The 20,000-nt window shown below is 34.1% G+C and overlaps 1 pseudogene; it reads right to left on the bottom strand.

Annotated features, from left to right (window-relative positions):
- LOC137650720 (kin of IRRE-like protein 2) overlaps positions 1-20,000 on the bottom strand; it is a 160,961-nt pseudogene that overhangs the window by 4,570 nt on the left and 136,391 nt on the right.

Here is a 20,000-nt window from a genome sequence, read left to right as displayed (position 1 = left end):
TAAGCTGTACTTAGTGTGTTTTGGAAAACAAGAAAAGGATGAACAGGTAAGAGATTTGAAATAAAAAATAGTCGACAGAGGAAAATTTACAGTTTTTTTGAGTTATGGATTTGATGAAGGGAATAAACATAAATCTGAACCTTGTAGGGATCTTTTTATGGAAGGTTTTCTAGTGGAATATACAGTTTCCGAAGAAGAACAGAAATGAGAATACTTAAGATAGTGACAAAGATGAGGAAATAAGTTTGCTCGGTTATGTGTTTGTACAGATTAGAAGATATAAGTTAGATTTGAAATTGTGACTGTAAGGAATAACTGAGACAAGTAAACTAGGTAAGAAATAAAGGGGTACTCAGTAGAGCGCAGACCTCCGCCGCGGCACCTTATTTTTCGAATTTTTGCTCAACCTTGACCTTTGACCTTTGACCTTAACATTTATTAACTGGCGTGGATTTTCATGCACTCAAACATAAACCAAGTTTGAAATCTCTGTGACAGAGATGTCCAAACTTTTTTGGCTGATTACGTGAACTGGACATTTGCTTAACCGTAACCTTGACTTTTGACCTTGACCTTCCAAAATTTTATAATTTCTAGCTTTTTACATACCAGTTAATCCCTTCATGTTTCATTATTCTACGATTAAGATTGTGGTCAGGAAGCTGTTCACAATCAAACACACAAACACGCAAACAAGGAATAATTTATAACCTCCTTCCAACTTCGTTGGCGGAGGTCATGAAGAGCATAGAATATATATGGAAAAAATTGGTTGAACTTCAGGCTAGTGTAAAGGAGCATAAAAGAAAGCAATGTTTGTAAGTGTACGAGGTTGGGAATAGGAGATGCAAGTAAACAGTGGTGGAATGAGCAGATGAAAGATTCACTGAAGGAAAAATGGTTTCTCAGAAGCGCAGTTGCATGGTAGGAAAAAAGAGCTGCTGGTGAAGGTAAATAAGTGTATCGAAATGGGAGATAATAATAAAGCGAACGAGAAAAAGATAACCAATGACGAAAATAGAGGGGAGAATATGAATAGAAATTTTTTGGGGAATAAAAATGATGCATTGTAGGGAAGTAAATGGAGAGAGGAATTAAAGATAAAATTAGAGATTTATTGGCGGAGCTAATTCAGTCCTATCGGGATGGGGAGAGAGTTTAGACGATTTGCTGAATGCGAAATGTAAATAACAGACAGAGATAAGTCTTGCAATACTGGAAAGGGTTAGTGTATTGCTGAGCTAGGAGTTGATGATAGAATCAAGTGTTTGATTGATTGATTGATTTGAAGTTTACTAGCCTCCGGACATCTAAGGTCCTTGACGCCGATATCATATATTGTATATAAAGATTAAAAGATTAAATCAAAATTATGAAAGCTAAAATATCATTATAGCTTTTAGAAGACCTGCTTCTGAAATAAATCTAAAAATGCCTTTAGCATAGTATGGCACATCTTACTATGCTAGCGGCATTTTTAGATTTATTTCAGAAGCAAGTCCTCTGAAAGCTGAGACAATTGAGACTGAGTATGATATAGATGAAAGGTCTTTGAAATAGAATAAAATTTTCATGACGAAAGTGAAGCGTGCTTTAGAGTATATAGGCAGGAGGGTTACTGGTTTGGTATTAAAATACACTGTTAGAAATTTGCATTAAAAAACCGTAAATGCCTGGCAACATTTGTTCCAGGATTTTTACCTTTTTAAAAATGGATATATTGAAGTAAACGAATGATATTAGGTTCACTAATCCGTAAAAGATAATAACCAAGTAAGGTAAAATTATAGCCGCCTCTATTTTACTGAAGTACGGTTGATAACAGTATATATTTACGGAGAATTTCCAATTAAAATTACGGTGTTTTCTAACAGTGTAAGTCTGAAACAAAGATCTAATTCGTGTCCACGATTCTTCAATACTTATTAAAAGACCACACAATAGTCCAGATGGCTTTATTCTACATATATTCTTTCCCATAACTTTAAACCTCTTCCTTGTCTAAACCAATAGTGTTCTTCCCTTATGGAACCTGGTACATGTCTTACCTTATGGATGAGATAACGAGAATGGCCAAAGGTGTGGTATTCGGAAATGACTTGTGATGGGTGTATGGAATAGCTAATATTTTCAAATGGTACTGTGCTGTTTGGGGATTGGCTGTTGATGAAATTCAGAAGCTACAAGAGAGTTTAAAATTTTCCGCAAGAGGAGAATGTTGAGAGTGTATGCCAGCAAACAACAAAGTAATGTGAGTAAAGGAATACCAGGAAGTTAGTGTGATAAATGTTAGTATGGATGGTCTAAAATGGAAGTAGTTCATACAGAAAAGTTTATCGTAAAAGAGAGAATCGGTCATCCACATGAGAGAAGTATGAAAGGTATCAGTCTGTGTGCAAAAGATTTGTAAGAATCTTGAGTTCTCTGTGGATCCCAAGATGCAAATATATGTTGAGATTATTGAGTCAACGCTCCTTTATGGGAGTGAAGTGTGGATGGATAGTTAATGTGGAGTGATTAGACTTGATAAAGTGATAAATTGGGATATATGAGGAAGTAGTAAGAAGGTTAACATAGGTGAAAAGATTGATCACAGTATCTAGAGGTGGTTCAGCCTTATGGAAAAAATGAATGAAATGTCATATGTAGGAGAAAAAAAGACTTAAAACTTGTGGATAGATTGAATGAAGTACGTATTGGCAAGAAAGAGTCTGTCTCTCTGGGCATTGGATTCTTAGTCGTCTCTTTCATAAAAGATAAAGGTACAACAGGTCCCTCATCTTATCCATCTTGTGGCACACTACATATCGTTTTCAATATTTAAAAAGGTAATTGATCTTTATAGGCGGAGACCGGGCGAATAAGTGGTGTGGTCCGCAATAACTGCGGGGTGGAGACTGCCTCAAGCACGGAAAAAAAAAGACTCATAGTGCTAAAGTTGCCTTACTGTCCACGAAAAGCATGAGTGCACTGTATATATGGGTGTTCGATCTGATGTTGATGAGCCTTCTGAAGAAATTAAAGTTATGGAAGCTTTATTTCTCACGGGTTCATCCTCGATTCACGATTCAATGGATGAATGCTACTGTCACCTGTATTATTCTTTACTTCAGAAATCCCATGATAAAAAACAAATTAGTGTAAAAAACAAATGTTTAACATATTTTTTTTTCATAAACTAAAAACAATTAATCAATTAGCATGACATAATGATTTTATACAGTCATTAAAAGAAATTAAATGTGCATCATCTACAACACCAAAATAGAAGTATAGACGGCACATTCGAGAAAAATTATCACAAGGGAAACTGAAAATGAAGGTCGATCCCTAAACAGTTATATACGCTATTAAAAAACCATAATTTTAATTCTAAATTCTCCGTAAAAATATATTGCTCTCATCCGTATTTCAGTAAAATACTGGAGACCTTCATTTTTACCCTCCTTTGTTGTTATTTTTTATGGGTTGGTGAGCACAATATCACTCCTTTACGTCAATATATCTGATATATATATATATATATATATATATATATATATATATATATATATATATATATATATACATACATACATACATACTTACATACATACACACAAGTAACTGCGTAAACACATTCCTTCATGGAGATAGCACTCTCTCTGCAGGCAAGTGGCCGCTTACCTGGACAAACGCAAACAGAATTTTTTGCTTGAAACTGCGAAGGGATAATCGGAGACCTCAGAATATGAAGCTCGTCTTTATTGGAAGAGGAAGGGAACGATGTAATGGGAAGAGAAGGGAAAGGGATAGACGGGAGAAATACAATGAAAATGGAGATAGAGGGCAAGAATGAAATGAGTGGGGAGGTAAGGAAATAAAGAGAGGAAGAGAGACAGGGGAGGGGAGAGACACACAAGAAACCAATAACAGGAAAGTTTTTGAGGGAGAAGACAAGAGAAGGGAAAACGCAGGAAAAAGCGATTAATTCTTGAATCGTGAATGAAAATGATTCATTTTGAATACAACCAATTGCGATTATATATATATATATATATATATATATATATATATATATATATATATATATATATATATATATATATATATATATATATATAAAACTTTCTACACATACAAACACACACAGTTATACTGAAAAATCAAAAGATAGTGTCAACTGCTATGTGAATTTTGTTTATTCCACTCAATGAACCATGTTGAAAATGAAGTTCCCATTTTGCTGGGAACATAAAAAAACTCCCTGGGATGTAAAACACTCACTTTTCATCTTGACACGAAACATGTGAGTTTTTCTAGTTTAAGTTATATGCCCTGTATGTTTTAGCTACCTTAGAAAACTATGGACAAGTCTAAAGGTCATTTAAACAACTCCTCTTTGACCTTCCTTTAACCTTACATATACGTATGTATGGGAGTATTAATGTAATTCTTAGAAAATCTGAGTACGGTTTCTTGAGGTATTGTTTTTGTGACAATTATAAGTGACAGATGTCATTTCTGAAATGTAATAATAATAATAATAATAATAATAATAATAATAATAATAATAATAATAATAATAATAATAATAATAATAATAGTAATAATATTTGCATGAGTTATTTATTTACTGATTCAAAAAACAAAGAATTTTAAATTGAAAATAATTGCATTGAAACACATTTGACCTTATACAACAAAGGCCTTCAAAATAAATCCATAAAAGTTAAAACAAGAATAGTTTACTCTCTATTTAAGAAATGTTTCCCTTGACCAGAGCTCTTGCGAAACTTTTGCAGAGCTATTCAGAGTTTTGAGAAGGCTGGAAGTTCTCAGAGTAAAGGCAAGAAATAGAATAAAAAGAGATAAATAAACCTTGAGAAAATGATTATGCTTGTTCTCGGGGTATTTGGGTGAGAAAAAGTTTTTCTTTATTTTCGTTTTTAATACATGCTATTCTCCCAAATATTTTTTTATAAAAACTTGTGATTTTTCTGGCTTGCATAATAATTTTGGTAAAAATAATAATATTTTCTATTTTCCTTATTAATACAATATTTCATTCTTCCTCATATTTTGCATAAAAAACTAGAGGGGCGCTCAGTAGAGCACAGACCTCCGCCGCTGCAGCTTATTTGTCGATCTTTTGCCAGACCGTGACCTTGACCTTTGACCTTAATTCCAAAATTTAATAACTTCCAGTTTTTTATATAAAAGTTAATCCTTGCAAGTTTCAATACTCTACGGTTAAAATTGTGGCTAGAAAGCTGTTCACAAACAAACACGCACACAAACAAATAGGGAGTAAAACATAATCTCATTTGAACTTCGTTGGCAAAGGTAATAATCATTTTTCCTGGTTACATATAAATGATCTATACCCTTTCTTTATCAGAATAATGATAAGTTTTCCTTTGTTTTAATGTAATATACATTTTCTTGCCAGGGTCAATGATTAAATGCGTTCCCACGTTTTCCGTGATTGTAATTAACCTTTGCCAAGCATATCTGGCGGTAAAACTACCCCTGTAACATACATATCCTCTTTCTATTCGAGTACAAAATGCATGATTTGTCAATATATCCTAATAATGCATACTTTTCCTCACCTTATTATTGTAATATTCCTTTCCTCGCAAGTTCTCTTGTTTGAGGGTACACTCGAGCACACTATTCTATCGTATTTCTCTTCGTCTTGTTATTTTGACGTTTTTGCAGTTTATATATGATAAATGTATTTTAATGTTGTCATTATTCTTAAACTTCTCTTGTAGTATATTTCCTTATTTCCTTTCCCCACTGAGCTATTTTTTTCTGTTGGAGCCCTTAGGCTTATAGCATGGTGCTTTTCCAACTAGGGTTGTAACTTAGCAAGTAATGATATTAATAATAATAATGTTAAGTTGAAAATATATGTTTTTCCAAGCCTCCTGTCAATGTAACATTGCGTTTGTTCTCTTACATAGGAGAAACAATGTATGGTACTTCAATATCTCCTGTAAATCTCTTTATTTAGTAGTCAATTATTAGTTTTATCTTAATATTACTGCGAGAGAAAATATTCTCTTCTCAGTCCAATTATCTGTTTGTGAATATTTGCACCTATGAGATCATGTTGAGGGGTAGATGGATATGGTTTGGGCATGCTTTTCATACTCCCCAAGAGAGATTAATTCACCAAACTTTCAACTGGGCTCCAAAAGGCACTAGAAGAATTGGAAAATCCGGGATTACAAAGCTGAGGACTATGAAGCGTGAAGTAGATGATGATGAATGGAGAAGTATTGATTTAAAAGCTCAAGATAGAGACGACTGGCAAAATCTAACCGAGGCTCTTTGTGTCAATAGGCGTAGGTGAAGATGATGGGATTTATATTTTAACAGGGAAGTTTTTAAGGACATTCATGCATGGAGTATTAAAATACCTTGTTATCATTCAAATATTTGGCTCTTGTATAAAAAAAATCTTAAGGTTTTCAAAGACCTCGGGTATAAGGAACTTTTTATATGAAAAGCACGATTTAACATTATGATATACCCATCAAATTATAGGAAGCGTTTTACGATCTTATTTAGTTTTTGTAACGCTTATTTCTATTTTTTAGGTGAATTCATAAAATTTCAAAATTAGATTTTTTTCATCAATTTTTTTATAGATACAACAGAAATATGTGATCACAATATACACAATTTACTTATATTTATTAAGAAACATGACAACAAAATTAAAAAAATTTTATTATTGAAATAAAAAGGTTGTGGTGGCCGATGTGGTAACGTCCTTGACTGGGGTTCGAGTCCCGCTCGAACTTGATAGTTTCTTTGGTTGCTGCAACCCCACGTTCCTTGTGAGCTAAGGATGGGGTGTTTGGGGGAGCCTATAGGTCTATCTGCTGATTCATCAGCACCCATTGCATGGACCTCCTTGGTCCTAGCTTGGATGGAGAGGGGTCTTGGGCGCTGATCATATGTATATATTGTCAGTCTCTAGGGCACTGTCCTCCTTGATAGGGCAATGTCACTGACCCTTACCCCTGTCCATTTACGAGTAGCCTTCAAACCTTTACGAGTTAGCTTATATCGAAGGTAGTAATTTAATCTGTTGAGATTAGAGGAAAATATGAAAGGTGCAATAAATGTACGTATAAATCTGAAAGATTTGCAGCTTAATCGACTTCTGTCTGGACGCGGATGTATGAGAAATTAAATCTAAATTCGGTTATATATTGAAAAATTATTATTATTATTATTATTATTATTATTATTATTATTATTATTATTATTATCATTAGAACATCACTGGATACATCTACATACATAATACATGTGCATGAAATAAGGAAGTCCGTTATGATATACACTAAGAATATGTGTAAAAAAAATCTACATGGATATAAGTGTCGTCTCGAAACGTCACAGTAATATATCTTCATCATCAACATCATCTCCTCCTACGCCTATTGACGCAAAGGGCCTCGGTTAGATTTCACCAGTCATCTCTATCCTGAGCTTTTAATTCAATACTTCGCCATTCATCATCTCCCACTTCCTGTTTCATAGACCTTAGAAATGTGGACCTGGGTCTTCCAACACTTCTCGTACCTGGTGGAGACCAGTTTAATGTTTCGTGAACTTGAATGTTTGCATCATTTAGATAATTAAAACCTCGCAGATACAATATCAAAAAAAAAAAAAAGAAAGAAGAGTTGTCTAGTTCACTGCGTGTTTTTAAAACTCTATTGGACTATTGTTTTCAACATAAATATAAATAAGACTACAAGTATTATTTCTGACAAATCTATAAATAAGTCTGAGAGTGTTGTTTATTACATATATGTAAATAATACTGGGTATATTGTTTCTTGCATATCTGTAAATAAGTCTGGAAGTGTTGTTTCTTGCATATCTGTAAATAAGACTAGAAATATGGTTTTTTACATACTTGCAAATAAAACAAAAATATTTGAAATAAAGAGTAAATGACAAAATATTGGTCCCTAGTATCAAATATATTGTGTGTGATATTTGACGAATAATCTACTTGATTCGAAGTATCCATTATCAGTGAGACTATTTCAATAAAAGAGGAAAAGTTATTCGAAATATACGTGAATTAAGATTTTACGAAATTCATATTATTCATCCCTGTGAGACATGATATACATAAATGATTTCGAATTCACAAAAGAGACCGTCGCCTTAAATCATTCATACTGTAGAAAAAAAATATAATTCAATTGAATAAGTTTAATTTTTCTTTCTTTTTATCCCGACAGCTTTATTGTGTTGTCAAATTTTAAGGACGTTGGACGTAAACTTCATTTCGTAATTGATGGATGAATGTTTTTTTTCGAGATTTTGTTTGGAAAATATGGAAATAACTTTACTGAAAGGTCGTTAAGTAATCGTCATTTCGAGTGAATAGTTTATGTGCCAATATCTCTTTCATCAGAGATGTTGCATTATTAGAGATTCTTTACACTGTTTGTTGTCGTATTACGTAAATGATGAAGTTGTTCATCAATTCGTTGGTAGAACCTTCTTGGTATTATCTAGTGAACAATTTTATTTTTTAAATTTTTAGTTATATTTTATTTTATTATCATTTGCTGATCTCAACAACAACAACAAAAACAACAACATCAACAACTACAAAAATTATAATAATAATAATAATAATAATAATAATAATAATAATAATAATAATAATAATAATAATAATAATAATAATAATAATAATAATAATAATAATAATAATAAAAGCTCTGTAATCAATAGTACCTATAAAACCTCGTACTTTATTTCAAACAAACTGTGACAACTGCTTTGAGATATGGCGAAAAAGTCAGTGGCCAAATACTTCACTGTCATGGGGGAACTATTTTTCTGTATATCAAAACGGACAAATGGAGTTTTGCTGTATCTATGTAACGCATGGGTTATTATTACTGTCTAGGCTGCCTGTATCTCATTTACCTTTGTCAAAGTAGATAAAGAGTGAGTAATGTACCGTCTGTACCCATCCATTATAGGAACAGGTTTCATTGAGACTTTTTAAATGAAGATGAAGAACTGGCGTAATAAACAAGATTGTGAATCCATCATTCAGGAGAGAGAGAGAGAGAGAGAGAGAGAGAGAGAGAGAGGGGGGGGGGGGGGTTGTGATACCATCATTGATGTGTAGAGAGAGAGAGAGAGAGAGAGAGAGAGAGAGAGGGGGGGTTGTGATACCATCATTGATGTGTAGAGAGAGAGAGAGAGAGAGAGAGAGAGAGAGGGGGGGTGTAACCAAGATTGTAAATTCATCATTCATTTGGGGAGAGAGAGAGAGAGAGAGAGAGAGAGAGAGAGGTTTGTGATACCATCATTGATGTGTAGAGAGAGAGAGAGAGAGAGAGAGAGAGAGAGAGAGGGGGGGTTTGTGATACCATCATTCATGTGGAGAGAGAGAGAGAGAGAGAGAGAGAGAGAGAGAGAGAGGTGGGGGGGGGTTTGTGATACCATCATTCATGTGGAGAGAGAGAGAGAGAGAGAGAGAGAGAGAGAGAGAGGTGCTTGGGAGTGATATTGATAACGTATGATTTTCATTTGCAAGCAAACCTTTCTTTAATTCAATCAGTGAAATTGCTCTTTTTGCAACATGTTTGTTCTACCTTATCCAGAATTATATATCGCAGAGTTTTATGAAGAAAAAAAAACACCGTTATGTATGTTAATACACTGTATAATAGGTAAAAGGTTCAGACAATAATATTGAAGGTAAAGAAATAAAAATCAAAGTTTAATCAAGCAACTAATATCATGTACCTATAGCAAAATAATCGTCGTCATCCCTTTCAATTAAAAAATAATTCTTATTCTTAAAAGACAATTGTTAGGCATTTTGAAGAGACTTAATCTAGATATATTACTCTTTTCACCAAAAGGAAATTCATAGAAATGAAGAAAAGACTCTCTCCGTCTTGAGTCTGTTACTCTTCCCCTACCTCTTCTGCTTACTCAATATATCTCTCAGTAAGTCTTTATGCTTTTCTTTCTCTCTCATTTTCATTAAAATGTCTCTCTAATGTGTCTCCACGTCTGTCCCTTCAGTTGTCTCTATATTAACCAGAGACTCTTTCACTCCTTTTAACTTGGCAATAGAGAGAGAGAGAGAGAGAGAGAGAGAGAGAGAGAGAGAGAGAGAGAGATATTACTCATTTCACCAAAAAGAAATTCATAAACTGAAAGAAAAGCTTATCTCTCTCTCTCTCTCTCTCTCTCTCTCTCTCTCTCTCTCTCTCTCTCTCTCTCTTGCAGGTATACACACAAAAATAAATATGAAGGCGAAAGAGCAAATATAATAGAAAAGTTGGATTTTTTTAATGGCAGAGTTCCGGGAAATGAAAAAAAGAATATCATATCAGAACAGGAAAGAAGCATGGGAGAATCCATATTATTACCAATATTAAATCATGGGGATGAAACACAAACCATAATAGTGATGAATGCACAGGGTTTAGTCACGAGTAACTCTAAAAGGAAAGTAGAGTTCTTAGAAGAACTAACCTAAATTGAAAAAAATAGATATATTAAATATAAGTGAAACATGGTATTCCCAAGAGACTGGCAGTGATGACCAGATAAAGGGTTTCCAAACTTATAGATCAGACAGAACAAATAGGAATCAAGGGGGAACCGCAATATTTGGAACATAAATCAAGGAAAAGTCTGTGAAAAATACAGCAACACAGAATGTGAATTGATTGCGGTAGAATTTGAATTTGAAACACTAGTGAATATTGTAGTTTACAGACCCCCAAATACTAAGGAGTTTGACATAATAATAAAAAAAATAGATGATATATGTAGAAACTATAAAGACTGGAATATACTCCTATCCGGAAATTTTAAATTTTCTTTCGTGGATTGGAAAGAACGGATAGAAGAAAGTGGTTGTATGTATACATATAAAAAAGAGAGTAATAGTAGCGCATAAGATAAGAGGCAATTTGAAAAGCTTCAAGATATGCTATTAAAACATAATATGCAACAAATAAACCACATTCCAACAAGAAAGGAAAATGTCCTAGATCTAGTATTTGTGAATGAGGTGAATTATGGTAAAGAAATAATAATGTATAACACGGTAATTTCAGACCACAGTGTCATAAAATTAATAGTCCATTCCAAAGCAAGTGATCGCAGAATTAATCAAAGCACAAAACGTTGGGAAGGATATGGAAAATATAATTTTTATAGTAAGAATATAAAATGGTCAGAAATAAATGAAGAACTGAATAAAGAATGGAAAAATGTATTTGTAAGTGATAATATACAGGTAAATATGGACATACTGTACAAAATACTGGAGAAAATTTTTGAAAAATATGTACCTAAGAAAAAAACAATATGCAAAAGACATGCATACCAAGAGACAGAAGGATCTTATTTCAGAAAATTAGAAAGTGGAAGAAAAATCTTGCAAAAGAAAAAAATGTGCGGAAAATGATGGAAATAAAATGCAAAAGATTATTGAGTCGAAAGAAAATGAAAAAAAGGGACTTAGAAGAAAGGACACTTCAAAATATAAAAAAAAAACCAAAGTACTTTACTCCTATGCAAAAAAAAGATGAATAAAGGGAGATTAGAAATAGGCCCTCTAAGAATTGAAGGACGGCTAACGAATGAAAAAAAAGGAAATATGCAACATAGTAGCAGAAAAATATAAGAGTGAGTTCACGCCAAAAATTGCGAATGAGAATAATGAAACAGAAATGAGAGAAGAAAATGTTGAATATATAACGGATATAGATATTAATGAAGCAGATATTGCCAAGGATAAGAACGAAATTAAAAATGGATTGGCAGCCGGACCAGATGGAGTTCCAGCGATTTTGTTAAAAAAACTGCAAACACTATCGCGAAGCCGCTTGCAATACTGCTAAGACAAAGTGTAGATATGAGCGAGATATATGTTAAACATAAATTACCTTATATAACCCCTATCTTCAAAAGTGGATCAAGACTAGAGGCAAGCAATTATAGACCTGTTAGTCTAACATCACAGATTATGAAAGTGTATGAGAGGGTAATAAAAAAGAAAATAATGAACCATTTGTTTAAAAATAATTTGTTCAATATAGGTCAACACGGTTTTGTGCCCGGAAAAAGTACACAAACCCAACTGATAGCACACTATGAAAACATACAAAAATATGATAAATGAAAAAGACACAGATGCGATCTATCTAGATTTTGCACAAGCCTTTGACAGGGTAGACCATAATATATTAAAGAAACAAATGAGAAAATGTGGGAAAGATAGGAAAATGGGTAAAAGAATTCCTGCAAAACAGAAAACAGATAGTGGTTGCAAATGACGAGAAATCAGATGAAGCTCAGGTAATATCTGGCGTGCCATAAGGTACGGTATTAGCTGCACTGCTGTTTGTTATTATGATCTCAGACATAGACTGTAATGTTGAAAACTCTGTAGTGAGAAGTTTCGCCGATGACACAAGAATAAGTAGAGAAATTACTTGTGAAGAAGATAGGAACTCACTACAAAGAGATCTAAACAAAATATATGAATGGGCAGAGATAAATAGGATGGTATTTAACTCCGATAAATTCAAATCAATATATTATGGAAACAGAGAAGGAATGGTACATACAAAGAACCTAATAACGAGACAATCACAAACAAGGAAGCAATTAAAGACCTTGATGTAATGTTAAATAGGAATATGTTATGCAACGACCAAATAGCACACTGTTGGCTAAATGTAAAGCAAAAATGGGAATGTTATTCAGACACTTTAAAACAAGAAAAGCTGAACACATGATTATGCTTTACAAAACTTATGTACGTAGTACACTCGAGTACTGCAATGTGATATGGTACCCACACTACTAAAAGGATATTGCACAAATAGAGAGTGTACAAAGGTCCTATACTGCTAGAATAGAAGAAGTTAAGGACCTTGACTACTGGGAAAGACTGCAATTTTTAAAATTATACAGTCTAGAAAGAAGAGAACGCTACGTGATTATACAAGCATGGAAGCAATTAGAAGGAATTACTGAAAACATCATGGAGCTAAAAATATCAGAAAGAGCAAGCCGAGGTAGATTAATAGTGCCAAAAAATATACAAGGAAAACTAAGGAAGGCGCACAGGACATTAATCCACTACGCACCAGCATCGATAATGCAGCGACTATTTAATGTGCTGCCAGCTCATCTAAGAAACATATCAGGAGTGAGCGTAGATGTGTTTAAGAATAAGCTCGATAAATACCTAAGATGCATCCCAGACCATCTAAGACTGGAAGATGCAAAATACACCGGAAGATGCATTAGCAACTCTCTGGTGGATATACAAGGTGCCTCACACTGAGGGACCTGGGGGAACCCAAACATAAAATAAGGCAATAAGGGAATAAGGTAAGGCTCTCTCTCTCTACTTGTTTGACTGTATTTCTCCTCCTCCTTCTTAGGTCTATTACTCTTCCCCTACCTCTTCTTTTTACTTACTCAACATGTCTCTCAGTCAGTCTTTATGTTTTTCTTCCTCTCATTTTCCTTATAATGTCTCTCTAACGTGTCTCCACGTCTGTCCCTTCATTTATCTCCCCTTTAACGAGAGAGAGAGAGAGAGAGAGAGAGAGAGAGAGAGAGAGAGAGAGGTAACTTTTTAGTGATAAGAACGTATTCCATATTACACAACGAGAGAGAGAGAGAGAGAGAGAGAGAGAGAGAGAGAGAGAGAGAGGGAGGGAGAGAGAGAGAGAGAGAGGTAACTTTTTAGTAAGAGGAACGTACTCCATATTACACCACGAGAGAGAGAGAGAGAGAGAGAGAGAGAGGGTAAATTTCTAGTGAGAGGAACGTACTCCATATTACACCACGAGAGAGAGAGAGAGAGAGAGAGAGAGAGAGAGAGGCAATTTTCAAAGCTGTGTGTGTGCGGAGACTTTGGGTTCCCCAATGCAATTTGGAGTTGCTCAAACATGTGTTCATCTCGGCGTTGACCATCCAACAACTGGCATTGTTGCGTCGAACAAAGGGAGAAATGTATCTAGGCGATTGCCTTCAACTCTCTGCCCTATTTGAATAACCAAGCACGCATTGAAGAAGACTTTTGGTTTGATTAGGCGCCGAAACGACGCCATCAGATTCGTTGAAAGCGAATTTGTACGTAACAATTTTAGTCGAAGTAGGACCGGGATTTTTGTTGTTGTTTGGATGCGTTAAATTGTGTGAAACACGGGCTCTTGTTTATAGCAGCCCATCATGGGACTAGGATGGTAGACGAAAGGTATTTTGAAGTTAGGATGCGCTAAATTGTGTTAAACATGGGTTCTTGTCTACCATGGGAATGAGATGGTAGACGGAAGGTAGTTTGAAGTTAGGATGCGCTAAATTGTGTGAAACAGGGTCTCTTGCTCATAGCAGCCCATCATGGGGTGGTAGACGGAAGGTAGTTTGAATAAACTAGGATGGAGTTTTGAAAAAAAAAAAAAAACAATGGTATATTTCAACGGATATAAAGGAAGGAGGAAAAGATAGAAGTTAGAATAAATGAATTATAAAAGAAGTCTATGGGAAAACTATGTCTGCAAGTCTCTTAGGAAAGACATATCTGAAAACTGGACAATTACATTCATAGGCATACAAATGCTAGTATTTTATTTGCATTCAACTTTCGCATTTAATTCACATAAAAAATCGTTAGTTCAACTATCCCTTTATACATTCCAAATTTGACTTTCACTTTGCAAGCATTACAGATTCCCCTTCCATTTTTCATACATTCCAAATTAGACTTCGACTTCTCATACACTCCAAATTTGACTTTCACTTTTCATATATCACAAATTTGACTTACATTTTTTCATATATTTCAGATTTGACTTTTATTTTTCCTGCATCCCAAATTGGACCTCCATTATTCTTGCATTTTAAATTTGACTTTCTTTTTTCATAAATACCTGATCTGACTTCCTTTCTACATACTTTTCAGATCTGATTTCCATTTTTTTTATACATTCCAGATCTAACTTCCATTTTTTCATACTTTCGAAATTTTACTTACATATTTCATGCATTCCAAATATGACTTTCATTTGTCACACATCCGAAATGTGACTTCCATATTCTTAACGTACAGTATATATGATATAAACTAGATTTCTTGACCAACTCCCAAAAACTGTATTTATTTTCCATTAAAAGCCTTTCAATTACAACCTGGAGCATATCACTTAAAACCCCGAGTCTGAAGAAACCAATGTGTAAAGTCAATATTTCTTTTACACACACTCACCCCCTCGACTTCCTAAATTACTCTGAAATATTAGTCAGAAGACCATTTAATATTATATAATTACCTATAAAAAGTTAAGCATGTAATAACCAAGAGCAAAACTCTACTTTAAGTCGCAGGGTAAAGTTAACAAATCTTTCAGTACAACGTCTCTACTTCCTAAATGATTCTTGAATACTATGTTTAACTTTGATAGAGATCCACAAAAAGTCCTCTATTAAATTCGGGGATTGAATCCTAGAATGCCGTGGCGGATGTCAATTCATTTTCCAAGTCGTTACATAAAAGATTGCGCAAAGAAAGCATATATATACAGTATATCCATCCTGAAAAGGAATTATACAAATAAGAATGCCCTGCAGGGCTGGACTTTGTAATACATAACTACAAGCATGCAACAGGAATAATACCCAGAGTGCATGCAAGCCTTCTTCTTCCCCCCTGGAGGGGAAGCTATACGTATTACACACAAGGTAATATTATCTTTGATTTATGGTTCCCGACCTGGTCGTCCTTTATTTTCTTTAATTAATAGTTCTTGAAGCTAAACTTATCAGTGCAATATATATATATATATATATATATATATATATATATATATATATATATATATATATATACATATATATATATATATATATATATATATATATATATATATATATATGTGTGTGTGTGTGTGTGTGTGTGTGTGTATGATAAAATATTAAGTAGCTCTTAAGAATATTGTACATGAAAGTTCAAAGATGGTGCTTTATAAAACTATTAAAACCGTGTAAATAGATAAGTTACAGAATTTTTTTTTTATATATTATTGCTGCTTGTATTATTATAAGAATTGGTAACAACAAAAGGCTAAATCTATCTGTTATTCCTTATCTGAATTACCATAACTGGAGAAGAGCAGAGGAGTTTTCTGATTTCATGTGGAATAGAATGGGTTTGCTTCTCCTTGTGTCTACTAGATAAAGATCTAGTAAAAGTTAGCTCTTGGTTACATTCCATGTAAAATTTGAATTTCATTCCATTTGTCTAACATAATATCGGACTCTATTCGAAAAACCTTATGGCGAGTCTCCATCTGACAGAAATTAATACAGGCTCCGTTTCCCAAGATTAGTAGCAACTCTGTTAAGTGACAGTTAGCACTTGGCACAACCCTTCGAAAGTTAGTGTAGGACTCCCTCCGTCCATCGAATTAGGGACCAGTCTGTTCCTCGAAAGTTGGCACTGCAATCCTTTCATCAAAAGTTCATCGGATATCGGCGACTTCTATTGAAACTAACTATCATTTGATTTACTTTTGCATTGACTCTTCAATCAAATTCACCTCCGGCTTCATGGTGTCGATTTCAGCAACTTCCTTTGGAACTGACTTGTCAACTATATTTACTCAGCTTCAACGCATCAACTTTAACGTATTACAATATAGTTGTCTCTTCAACCAAACTCTCCTAGAGCTTTACGGCGCCTTTTTTGAAAACTTCTTTTGTAATTAACACTTCAGTCAAACTTATCTTCAGCTTCCCTGTGTTGTATTGGACAGTTTCTTATGGAGTTAAATTTTCAAGTTGATACAACTTAAATTACATGATGTTTATTTAGACAACTTCCTTTGCTATTAACTTTGCAACCTACTTCACCTTAAGCATCGTAGTATTGATTTAAATGTTATTGTATTTTATTGATTTTTTAAATCAAACTCACTTTCACTTTCACTCTAACAACTTCAACATCTTCCCATAGAATTAATTCTTCAATCAATCTCAACTTCACCATAACATTGTCAATCTCACCAACTTCCTTCAGAATTGACTCTTCAAAAACACACTTTACATTTCGTAGTGTTAGTTTAAAAAAGAAACTTCCTTTGAAATTTACTTTTCAAGAAAACTCACCTGCAATTTCACGACGTCGATTTAAAAAAAAAAAAAACTTTCTGTGAAATTGACTTCAAACAAACTCACCTTCAGCTTTCAGACATCAATTTGAAAAACTTTCTGTTAAATTGTCTCGTCAAACAAACTGACCTTCAGCTTCACGACGTCGATTTATAAAGACTTTCCTTTGAAATGAACTCTTCAAACTAACTCACCTTCAGCTTTATGGTATCGAAAAAAAAAAAAAAAAAAAAAAACTTCCTGTGAAATCAACTTGTTAAACAAACTGACCTTCAGATTCACGTTGTCGATTTAAAAAACTTCCTTAGAAATTAACTCTTCAAACTAACTCACCTTCGGTTTCACGGCATTGATTTGAAAAAAAAAAAACTTCCAATGAGATTGAGTCGTCAAACAAACTCACGTTCAGCTTCACGTTGTCGATTTAAAAAACTTACTTAGAAATGAACTCTTCAAACTAACTCACATTCCACTTGACGGTATCGATTTAAAATATTTCTTGTGAAATTGACCTGTTAAACAAACTGACCTTCAGCTTCACGGCGTCGATTTCCACCGGTTGACTCGACCCTTTTCTGTTCCGGGATGTTATGGTGATGATGTAATCACTTCCAGGCGTGAGTCCTCCGACATGAAATTTGGGCGTTGATTCTTCGAGCATGACCAGGAGCTTATAGCTCGGCGAGGAGTACACCCGTCCTTCGAACCACTGAGTGAGACCTCCATCCTCCCCAGGAGAGCAGAGGACTTCCAGTGAGCCCCCGGTGTGGTTCACCAAGTCACAGTCTGTCACCCTCTCAGGTGGTCCTTGAAAAATGGGGAAAAGGGTTAAATTAGGTTAATGAAGGTCTCATTATTCTTAAGTATGCAATTGTATGGAATTAGGTTCAAAATGATGTAACTGAAAGCATCATTAATAGGTTTTATAGGTAAATATACATAACATCATGCTTGAGGACCTTGTGTATTGAATTGTAATTACAATTGTGATCCACATTTAAAATACCGCTAAGAAAATCTCATTAAATAACATTCTGAAAATAATTGCTATCAGAGTCTAGCAAATAATTTTTTTTTTTTAATTTTCCTTGTTAGTCATAGTGCCAAACGTATTACTATAAATTCATAGGGTTTTCTATTTTATTCATTGGGATTTTTATTTTAGCATCTGTAGCTCAAACCCGAAAGAAGCCTAAGATATTTTGCAATGTGCTAGAAAGGGGTGTTGGAATAACAGTAAATTTGGATATTCCAGGAAACTAGCGAAACTTGATTTTGAAGAATGATAACAGAGTATAACACTATGGCCACATGTGAAAATGCAAGAGCTTTAATTTTTGTCTTTAGCATTTACCCCTTTCTATACGGGGTCTGTTTCCTATCTCCCGTTCTACCCACATATCTCTTGAAAAAGGATTTGGATCAAACCTTCACTTGAAAAAGGTAAAGTTGAAAACATCCCGAGAAAAGTGGTTAGATCGAAATCTTCGCTGAAATCAAGATGGGGAGATGAATGAGCAGAGTCACGAGAGGAGATGCAATCAAAAATAATTTCATAGAGGCGTTTAAAGCCCAATAATGAAAAGGAGAGATAAGGGACTGTGACATTGCCTTAGCAGGACAATGCCTTAAAGACTGGCCATATATCCATATGATCAGCGCCCAAGGCATCTCTCCACCAATATTAGGGCCAGGGAGGTCCAAGCAATAGCTGCTGGCTCAGAAGGTAGACAGAGAGGCTCCCCAAACCCGGCATCCTCAGCTCGCAAAGTTGGTGAGGTTGCAGACACTACAAGAAACTATATAATTTGAGCGGGTCTTGATCTGCCGTCCAGCAAAACGCCAACAGGGACGTTTTCTATAGGCCACCATAACCACAAGAGGCGAAAATGTAAAGTTCTTCCAATAATTTGAATATTAGTATTATTTACTAATTTTCTACGTTATCTACATGTAAATACAGTCAACAAACGAGGGATAGTTCAGAGAGCAAAGATGTAAAATATAAATTTCATTATACAGTGGCGATTGGTGTTATTTATTAAATAATCATCTACGAATACTCATTCGATAAATTTGACATGGAACAAGTTGCCATTGATAATAGCTATTGTCCCTCAGTTTATGAAAAAATAACCAATTATAAGCATGAAGCGATTGACAGCTATAATGATACAGTATAATACTATGTGTAACAAGTGATTATATATATATATATATATATATATATATATATATATATATATATAAAATATATGTATATATATATATATATATATATATTCATATATATATATATATATATATTCATATATATATATATATATATATATATATATATATATATATATATATATATGTATGTATATGGGTGTGTTTGTATGCGTGTGTGAACGTATATAGCTACGTATAATTAACCATAGAACAGTTGTAAATACAAGCATATAGGTATATACGTTCATAAGTATGCATATACTTATGTTCATCTAACCCAACCTTACATGCCCCAAAAGGTTACAAGCTTCTTGGAGGGAAATTATAAAGGTTTTTTTCAATAGGAGGAAATTATAAAGGTTTCCTCAATAGGAGGAAATTATAATGGTCTCCTCAATAGGAGGAAATTATAATGGTTTCCTCAATAGGAGGAAATTATAAAGGTCACCTTAGAGATAAGAATAAAATAAACTCTGTCGTAACCTACAAGCTTCGACAACGGTGAACTGGCAGGGATCAGCTTGAGTCCCAATGGTGTTTGTAGCCCAACAGGCCAGCATGCCGTAGTCTCTCAAACACCTGGACAGGAG

Source organism: Palaemon carinicauda, chromosome 12 (genome assembly GCF_036898095.1).
Source record: "Palaemon carinicauda isolate YSFRI2023 chromosome 12, ASM3689809v2, whole genome shotgun sequence".
NCBI lineage: Eukaryota > Metazoa > Arthropoda > Malacostraca > Decapoda > Palaemonidae > Palaemon > Palaemon carinicauda.
Note: the sequence above shows the minus strand (reverse complement) of the source record. Positions and strands in the feature narration are given on the sequence as shown.